Source organism: Denticeps clupeoides, chromosome 16 (genome assembly GCF_900700375.1).
Source record: "Denticeps clupeoides chromosome 16, fDenClu1.1, whole genome shotgun sequence".
Lineage (NCBI taxonomy): Eukaryota > Metazoa > Chordata > Actinopteri > Clupeiformes > Denticipitidae > Denticeps > Denticeps clupeoides.
Window position 1 is genome coordinate 19,397,505 of NC_041722.1, and position 9,415 is coordinate 19,406,919.

Genomic DNA, 9,415 nt, shown 5'->3' on the forward strand with positions numbered 1-9,415 from the left:
ATGTGCAAATGGGCAAATTAAATGGGACCCTGCACACAATGGAAAAGCACACTGGGAACACTGGGCAAACAGAGACGTCGTAGCCAAGCGGAGAAGCTCGGAGAAGCTGCCGAGGGGATGAAACAGGTGCTAACCACAAGCCAGGAGTCAATTATTTACTAATGAGGTGCAGAAAAGTACAGTAATGAGACGTAATGTGTGATGTAACATGCAAATTAAAGTGTGATAAAACATCACAGGAATAATAAACTGGCCACTAATCAGATAAGCGTTGTCACTTACGAGACAAGGAGGAGCTATGGAGTTATTAAAAGCAGATTATGTTCCAGATGAAGGGAGATGGCCGGCTGACTAAAGACAGAAGACACTAAAGGAAACAAGAGCATCTTTATTTTTCACTTTTAGCCGCCTTCCCTATTTCCTCCTTTTTTAATCCGAAAGATGTTTTTGTGTGTGCTCATTATGGATTAAAGTAAGAGGCTTTAATTGACGTGGAGATCAGATAAAATACAAGAAAAGCTCTATAATGACTAGATGGGCATCACTGATCCCCATCCTAATTAAAAAAAAAAAAAAACACTCACAATCACCCAGAATAAATCAAGTCAAAGAAAAAAAACACAAAAGACCAGGTACCAACTTTTCTATAAAGGCAGTTTATGAATAAAACACACTGGGCCTATAATCTGCATTTTATAAGGCCAGTAGCACTGATCGGTAATCTGAGACCAGTGACGGTGTAGTGTTGGGTCCGTAGGGATTTCAATTGCTTCTGGCCGGCAGCAATATTTTGATGGAAATATTTTAAATCACACTAAACTTTCTTACACATTACAAGCCAAAAGTTTGGACACACCTTCTCATTCGATGTGTTTTCTTTATTTTCATGACCATTACAGTCTAAATTTCATAATATTCCATTAGACCACTAGATTCTCACTAAAGGCATCAAAACTATGAATGAGCTATGAATGTGGAGTTCTGTACTTAACAAAAAGTGGAGTCCTGGCCTCCACAGTCACCGGACCTGAACCCAGTCCAGATGGTTTGGGGTGAGCTGGACCAACTAGTGCTAAACACCTCTGGGAACTCCTTCTAGACTGTTGGAGAAGCATTTCAGGTGACGATCTCTTGAAGCTCATCGAGAGAATGCCAAGAGTGTTCAAAGCAGTAATCAGCAAAGGAAATAGAATATAAAACATGTTTTCACTTATTTCACCTTTTTTTGTTAAGTACGTAACTCCACATGTGTTCATTCATAGTTTTGATGCCTTCAGTGAGAATCTACCAACGTAAATGGTCATGAAAATAAAGAAAACACGTTGAATGAGAAGGTGTCTCCAAACTTTGGGCCTGTACTGTATGTTGATGAATGCTGATCATGGATGAATAGAAAGTCGGATATGACGAAGTCGGGGAAGCAGACGTTGAGCACACATCCAACGAAGCAGACAGAGTGGAGCGCTGCGTGGAGCGCTTGGCCTCCCCTTCATTACAACGTGCCACCCCAAGCCCCGGTGGCGCATTAAATATTAAAACCCTGTGAGGGTGCCAGTATATGAAGATGCAAATGGAGAAGGAAAAAGATAAAAACGTATAACGTGCATCTCATTTTATTTCATGGGCCCAATGACAGCGACATTGCTCAGAATGCAGTCATTAGAAGGTGTGGAAACGATGCCGCGTTCCTGCCTTGTTAGAACCAAAAAAAAGCGCAACTCATCTCTCTCTCTTTTTTTTTTTATATGAAGCCTGACAGGCTGTTGCCTCCGCCCCATTCCACTAATTTCCCAGGCAGCAGGCAACAGATAAATATTTTAAAAAACGGAGCGGCACTGTGATTAACACGGTGACAACTTCCAACACGCGTGTCAGACCAAAAAAAAACCCACACAGGTTTGTGTTCTCCCCCGGCCTTTCATTATCTTCCAGGGCTTAATTGGACATAATGAATGAGCATCCATCGCAGGGGAACAAAAGCGAGAAGAAAAAAGGAAAAAAAGTGAAATTGTTGGCAACTCGGTGCAGGATAAGGTCTCTGGTTATTATGGACATCGGTCACCACGTGGCGACAGGCAATTAACTGAACTTTCGCACTCAGGAGTAGAGGCGTGAACCAACACTGGTCTCGCGATCTGATTCGATCACGGTTTTCAATGCACCAGACGTCAAGACGGGTCCACACGGGTGCTCAGCACCAGCATTCGGTCAACCGCATGTCAAATACGTCCGCACCAACGCATGCATGCATTCTTGGCTTTTGCCATCCACAAATGCTCATGTGGACGAGGCCAAACTCCTACCTGGAGTGGTGCGGTACTCAGATCAGGCCGCCACAGTCACTGCCGGCACTACTTTTTAACCAGAAAATCACCAAGCAGCTTAATTATGGTAATGTTCTGCATCAATGAGGAATCGTCCACGTCTGCATTGCGATGCATCGATTATGAGGTCCATTTAAACTGGCCTTCTCAAGACCCTGTTTGCAGATCGCAGGCAATGTTTAAACATGAAAAGAGGCAAGACGAAAGAAGGCCAATGGCTTGCCAGGTTGGGGTAAAGGGTTGCCATGTTTCATGCACCCTGCATGTGTTGAAATGTCTCTTTAGAGGAAACCAGGAAGGGGGAGGTTGTAAGGGGATGGCCGACGCCAGCGTAACCAACAATTAGCTTTATTGCAGATGCAGAGAGGGTGTAATGAAGTGTGTCATCGATCCAACCCCCCTTCACACACACACACACACACACAGCACCCTCCACAGCCATTGTACCATTGGAAAAATAGAGCCATGGAGACCAAGCATCAGGTCAGCTTCTGGAAACAAAAATGCATTCAGTTCAACACAACATGACACCGCTGGTACTTCGGACCCGGCTGAACGCGCCCTAATTATGCATTCAGTCAACAGAAGTGTTCATTGCATGTAAGCAGACGGCGAGACATCATGAAATGGCTGCCAGTCACACGTCTGCTGGTTAAATGGACCCCATTGTCACACTTGGTTGTTCTGGTGGTGTGAGATCATTGGTGTGGTCTAATGGGTGAAAACCCCACAGGCTAACTAACAACAAAAGCTCTCTAATAGCCCGTGCATGCTTTATAACATTTTCATAGGGTCTTTTAATGACTTCTAAACTCCTGCAACTGCTGTAAAGATGACTTCTATGTACCCTACGTACCAAACTGTTATGTTTTATCTGTTACTTCTCCATTGCCATTTTTATGTTTTACAAAACCTATTGATCTTTCATACCACTTAACTGCATAAAACATAATAAGTATTTTATTTTACATGCATTATGGGTAAAGTTAATGGCTATAAAACACAGAATGCAGCACAACCGAACCCATAACCAGATCCTTACGTCCTCTGTTTTCCTTTAAAGGCCAAGCCAAAGGACAAAGTGACATTGGGGAAGAATGCACACAGCACAGCGCCTGTTGTGCACATGTATTCTATGGTGGGGTAAAGGTTACGGTACAGGTATATTACATCTGCGTGTGTGCGTGTCAGGGTCAGGGGTGTTTTGTGGCACGTATGATGTTGTGTATTATTGTGTCTGTAGGTTTTAAAAAAAACGTTTCACCTGGCCCATAAAAACCTAAAATGAGGGCTTCCAGCTTCCATGCGTATCCTAAATATACAAGAGCACCCAATACATCCTGCCTGATGAAGAAACATTTGGCAAGCAGAGCTTGAAGTCTGTCTGTGGTGTCTTCTCATACAATTAGAATTTAGAATATTTTTCTTCCCGTTTTTCTCTTTGAAGGTTCTTGTTCTCGTCCTTGAAACCCATCTAAAGAATGGCCGCTCTGACAGACAGCGTCCCTTATGATAAACAGAGGAAGATGATGTAACATCATGAGGAGACGCAGCGCCGCCGTATGATAATGCAGCGCCTGATCAAAGCCCGGATTTGCAGTTAGAAAGACAAATAGATATGACCACCGATATTCAAATGCTCTCGAAAAATCCTTTAAGGTTAAAACACCCCTCCCCTCCAGGAGGACCACAGGTAAACAAAGAGAGCTGAGGTCTAACCGTCTAATCCCTGGTCGTGCTGAAAAGGGCCTTAATTATGCAGAGCCTCTTAATGCACATGGCTGGCAGGCCCCTGGTGTCTGTCACGTGTCCCTCTGAAATGGATCGATTGTGACGCACTTTGTGGCTAAGGTCACCCCGGTCTCGACCTTTACTTAGGGACTGACCTCCGGCCAGGCTGCTTCGGCGTGATTGAATTCTTAATGGGAATTTGGGCTCTCGCGTCCGCGCTCAAATCTATGCTAAACGAGGACAGACGGAGAGATGGACGTAACCTTCGCGGTGCAAACCGGCCTCATGAATCATAACAAAAGCACATTTCGCAAAATGACTCTCATAACCGTGACTAGTTACGCCCAACACAAAAGCAGCGAAGGCCAATTTTTAAACATATTCGACTGCATATGGGAATATAAAGATCATGTCAGGTCACTTCAGCATTAATAAGGTGGTTATTAAGAGCAACCTTCGCAAGCCATTTAATACAATTGAAGTACGAAGAAGAAAAAAAAAATCACAAGGTGAACGTTGAAATCATATATATATATATATATATATATATATAAATTTTTCTTTTTTAAGAGAGAGTGCGCCATTCTTTTCAACCGTCTTAATTGCTCCTCTTCAGGGCGAGCAACGTGTTCCACACACCCACGCGGTGATTAGTACGCCGGCAGTCGGCGCGCCACAATAAAGAGGGCTTCGAATAAATGAAGCCATGATTCCCCACTCCGTGTCAAGTGCACTATTAATAATCTTCCTGGGAGGAATTAATGATTTCATGTCGCCCGGCGCGCTCGTGCCCAGGACCACGTTGCCAAAATAGCATTGGCGTTCATTCGGGCCGGTTTTCCCCGGAAAGCCTCGCGGTCAGACGCCGGAGAGGTGGCACGGTTCGCTCGGTGAACCTCCCGGCCAGCCACCTTCAGGGTGCCACCTGTACAACACGGACCACGGCAGATGCCTCTCTACGTTGCTCCTACCGAGATGGCCGGCAAGGTTTGGCCCACGGCCGGTTCTCGGCCCTCGCGGCCAGTTTCGGGACGATAGAGACAAAGCAGGGACACGACGGCAATGACATAAACCCATGTCATAAACTCGTGGGCCACTCGTCTGCGGCGTCACCGACTCCCAGCCACCAGACGCCGCTGCTACTCTGAAACCGTGCCAAATCATACACACTAAGACATGGAGTCAAGGTTAAAGGTCATTCTATACACGTAGCTGTCACTGGAATTATTGTTTTTTTTTTTTTTTTTATCATTATGCACTGGAATATCTGCACCAGGCAAGATGTCGCACCGTCTCGCTCTCCTCATCTCCACACGACTCCAAGGTGGTAATGTGACACCGAAGGTAACAGAAGCCGGCGACCAGAAAGATGTTAATCCTGACAAAGTGCCACAGCATTAGCCGAAGCCTGGGCTAGATTGAATTCTGCTTCCCAGGAGGGCTCCATCTTCCTGAGTGGCCCTCTGAAGAACAACAGCACCCTCTGTCGAGCGCCTTCCTCCTCCTCCTCCTCCTCCTGCGCCACCTCCGGCTCTCCATCTGCATGACGCGCTCGCTTCGAGGCGCCTTTTAACCTCCTCTCCCCTCTGGAGGCCGACGCACGCATCTTCTACACCGCGAATATTCCCAGGAAAAGCGACTCCGACCCGCTACTTGTGGAGCTGATCACTTCCAGGACTTCTGGTAGTTCTGGGAGACTTTCACAGCGCGGATCACCAAAGTGTCCACGATCCACGAGGGTTTTTCTCTCTCTCCTTTTTCCCTCATTTCCAGTGTTCTTATCATATAATAATCGATAATAATAATAAGAACCGTAACGGTGTGTACGATGTAGATGGCCGCCCCGTTATTCCCGAGCCCCCGCCGCGGCGCTTCTTGCAGGGCGCGCTGTGCATATTTATGGCGACCTGGACGCTTCCAGGCGCATTAAACCTCTCTTTTTATTCCAGATCTGCTGCGAGGACGGGACGGAGGAGGGGGGGTGTCGGTTACCGCGATTTATATTTTTTATTGAAGCGCCAGGACGTGGAAAAAAAAAAACACCCGAACCGCGAAGCTTTCTAGGCTGCTTTTTTGGACGGGTGGAAATGTGCCCTGCATGACAATTACGAGCAGCGCCCGAGATCCCTGCGTCCGCGGCGCGGATCACGTATCCGGTCCACGGCACGATAATGAAAGAAGACGGAGAAACTTTAACGTCGCCGATCGTGGTATTTCTTTTTAAAGAAGAAGAACCGTAAACGTTGACGTGACGACGCAGAAGGAGGAATTTAAAAAAAAGTTAACGGTACGCACGATAAAAAAAAAAAGTTCCTCGAAAATAGACGCGTCTGTAGATGCGTTTATGATATTTGCGCATTTTCCGCTTCACCTCTTAGAAAAATAAAAATTAAAAAAGCTCCGTCTACCCTAAAGCTGAACTCTCATCGTGCGAGTGAATATTGAGCAGAAAGGGGGTGATCTGCGTAGGAACAGTCATCCTGCAAGAACGTTCATGCCTTTCGCTCCGTTTACTCCGTTTCCACTCGCACATAACTTAATGGGAAATCGTTTAAAAATCGAACGTAAAATTTGTACAATTAAAAATATATAGAATAGACATACATATATGAATATATGTAATTTAAAAAAAAAGAAATAAATCGCCCCTTACCTTTACGCACCGGCGCGGTGCGTAAACGCGTTACGTCCGGCCGCTCAGCTGCCCATCAGCGGCTCCAGACGGGCAGCTCACGGTCGACGCGCGACCAACATCCCACAAGATCGGTCCCGGCGCTAGCACTCCAGGTCCACGCGCCGTGGAACGTCCCCCACGGCCACGCGGCGTGCGTCCGAGCGGGGCTGCGCAGCGGAGTGAGATCGCACCATCCCCGGCGCGCACGGCCAGACGGAGTGAGCTCGGCGCAGGCGGTGACCTCCCTCCTCCCGCCCCGCTTCCTTTTTCCCCGGCGCTTCCAGATGGAAGCAGTTCCTCGTCTGTCGCGCGGTCCCGGGCGCAGATCGCGACGCACTCAGTGGCTCGAATTCGGCCAATCGAGAGAGGCGGATGGTGGCAAAGCCCTCCCCGGGGACCCAACAGTGTCGTCGGGGAGAAAGATTGTGACGAAACAGCAGCCTGGTCAAGACAATGAGATGGTCGTTTTATGTCCCACTCCTCTATAAAAAGGGGGTCTGTGTAAAGTCGGAGTAACGATAATCGGGACCCTGCTGGCCGAGGAAAGCACTTCACAGGCTCCTCCAGCCCTGAATCTTAAACTGATGACAGCCACACAAAGAGCCCTTGTCCCCCCCCTCCTCCCTCCCTCGGCTGTGTCCCCTTGCTGTGGGTGGAGGTGGGTGGGTAATTAGGGGTGTCGCTTACCTTAAAAAAAACTATGAAGGCTGCTCCCCACGTGCTTTGCGGGCCAGAGAGGACCTTTCACGGCTCTTGTTCAGTTGCAGACATGCTGTTTGACGGACGCTCTATACATTTTAGTCCATAAAACATGTACAGTTCCAGTCAAAAGTTTGGACGCCCCTTAACTCTAAGATGGAGCCATTTCGAAGAATCCAATACAAGAAACATATTTCGTAATTGTTGTATGAGGAGAAAGTGAAGTATGTTTGGCAGCTTTGAAGTGAAGTGATTGTCACTTGTGATACACAGCAGCACAGCACACGGTGCGCACTGTGAAATTTGTCCTCTGCATTTAACCCATCACCTTGATTAAGCAGTGGGCAGCCATATTTGTTCAATATCGTCATCATTAAAACCCGCTTGATGAGATCCTCATTAACATGAGTGAGTGATAAGAAAGTGTTCGGCTTGAACCTTCAGGGCGGTTGTAAACCGTCCCTGTTGTCGAACGTATGGTGGTGGAGAGAAGACAAGGGAGTGAAATGCCGCCATCACAGCAAAAGCTCCCTGGTTTGGAGAGATGCAAATCTTCCAACTTTTTGCCTTGTTTGCTCTTATTGTATAAACAGTTATTTATATCATAGCCCCGTTTCTTCAGTTTTGTCCAATAACATAAAAAATTGCAAGGTCCGTAAATAAATATAATAAATATACTGACGTTGGCATTCTGTTGAAGGGTTGTATGCGAGAGTTGACTCCATGTGTGATGGGTGTTAATGTGATTGGTGTGATCAATAAATTTAGCTAAATTCTGTTTGAGCTCTGGTGTGAGAAATAAAATGAATTATTACCATTAGTGGTGGTCCTGTGTGTGTGTGTCTTGTATAGTAATCGATATACAAAGAGTATTCATAGCATGTATAACTGTCAAACAGTATAATACACAGCGTATTAACATTACACAGCACACAGATCTTTTCTTTTGTATGTATTTTTAATACACATGCCCTGGCATCCTGATTCGGGCCATCGTCTACACTGATGAGATGTACTTTGAGATATTTTTCATGGAATAATTGAGCATGCTTTTCATGGAAAGTTAATATTCTACATTGTTACGGTCCAGAATTCAACACCGTCGACCAATTTATTTATTTTTTTTCACCACGCATACGAGAACAAGCCACAGATGCATTTGTATCAAGGCCGTGGCCAGAAATCCGCACGAATATTTTTAATCATGGCCTCAGTTGGCGCGGTGAAGTTCTAAAATGCATTAGGCGTTGCTCAGACAACTCGTAGCACATGCGATCTGGCAGGGGACGCGGCAAAAACAAATCAATTGTTAGATTATTAGCCGGGCTAATAATTGAATGGGGCCGTCTCTATGGTAATGGACTCACTGCTCGCACCGTCCCCGTTAAGCGGAGTAGTGGGGGACAACGTCAGCTATAGGTGACACGGCAGGTTGGTAAGGCGTTAAAAGGCACAGATCAGCCTCCGTGGCACAGACACCGTCCTCCAAAGGATGACTGTTTGGGGGGAGCAGTCTGTGGGGACGGTGCCTTCATCAAAAAACATGTGGTGGCCTAGAGGTTAAGTAAGCATCCCCCGTAATCAGAAGGTTGCCGGTTCGAATCCCGATCTGTCAAGGTGCCACTAAGGTGCCACTGAGCAAAGCACCGTCCCCACACACTGCTCCCCGGGTGCCTGTCATGGCTGACCACTGCTCACCAAGGGTGATGGGTTAAATGCAGAGGACATTTTTCACTGTGTGCACCGTGTGCTGTGCTGCTGTGCATCACAAGTGACAATCACTGCACTTTCACTTCATCAAGGGGACCTCAGTGGCACCTTGACGGATCGGGATACTCCTGATTACGGGGAAACGGTGGCCTAGCGGTCCATGGCCCGTCAATCGTTCGTAGTTCTATGATGTCATTCCGATAACCGGCCAGCGTGCAGAATGTGGCAGATGTACCGCAGCCCGTCCGGTACGACAGTCTTGTGTTTCGGCGGGCAC

The 9,415-nt window shown here is 46.8% G+C and overlaps 1 protein-coding gene across 1 annotated transcript in view; it reads right to left on the reverse strand.

The window, feature by feature from the left end:
• cdh11 (cadherin 11, type 2, OB-cadherin (osteoblast)) overlaps positions 1–7,210 on the reverse strand; it is a 52,551-nt gene extending 45,341 nt beyond the window's left edge. Inside the window, exon 1 of the mRNA XM_028955728.1 lies at positions 6,709–7,210. The gene's annotated coding sequence lies outside the window, so the exon portion shown is untranslated. The remainder of the gene's footprint in view (positions 1–6,708) is intronic.
• Positions 7,211–9,415: the final 2,205 nt, after the last annotated feature.